The 463-nt window shown below is 44.1% G+C and overlaps 1 non-coding gene across 1 annotated transcript; it reads left to right on the top strand.

Moving 5' to 3' along the window:
- The first annotated feature begins 270 nt into the window (after nucleotides 1–270).
- On the top strand, nucleotides 271–342 carry trnat-cgu (transfer RNA threonine (anticodon CGU)). Its single transcript has one exon. It is a non-coding gene; the product is annotated as a tRNA-Thr (tRNA).
- Nucleotides 343–463: the final 121 nt, after the last annotated feature.

Here is a 463-nt window from a genome sequence, read left to right as displayed (position 1 = left end):
TTTCTCTTTTTGATGCTCATACGCGACATTCCTCCTGAGGAAAGCAGATGTGATCTGATGTATCCAGCAGTCAAAAATCAACGACCCATTGTTCTCATGAAATCTGAGCATTCATGGGTAGTTATGTGTTTGAACTAAACATTACACGTACACCTTAAAAGCTGCTTGTGGTGCGAGTATCCGCTGATGGTTTATGGATTCTGAAAACTCGATACTGGAAACAGGGTGATGTACGAAATGTAACAAAGGAAACTGTGGCTGCAGAGCGCAGGCGCGGTGGCCAAGTGGTAAGGCGTCGGTCTCGTAAACCGAAGATCGCGGGTTCGAACCCCGTCCGTGCCTTTTAAGTCCATTAGAGTCCAAAATAGACTCATAATATATGGACTTGGTGAACAAAACATGTTGAACAGCAACGTTCCATGTTGGTTTACCTCATGATCTTGAGAACGAAATACACTCAGAA

This window comes from Garra rufa, chromosome 1 (assembly GCF_049309525.1).
Source record: "Garra rufa chromosome 1, GarRuf1.0, whole genome shotgun sequence".
In the NCBI taxonomy this organism is placed as follows: domain Eukaryota; kingdom Metazoa; phylum Chordata; class Actinopteri; order Cypriniformes; family Cyprinidae; genus Garra; species Garra rufa.
The sequence above is the reverse complement of the archived record's forward strand: the minus strand, read 5'-3'. Positions and strand labels throughout refer to the sequence as shown.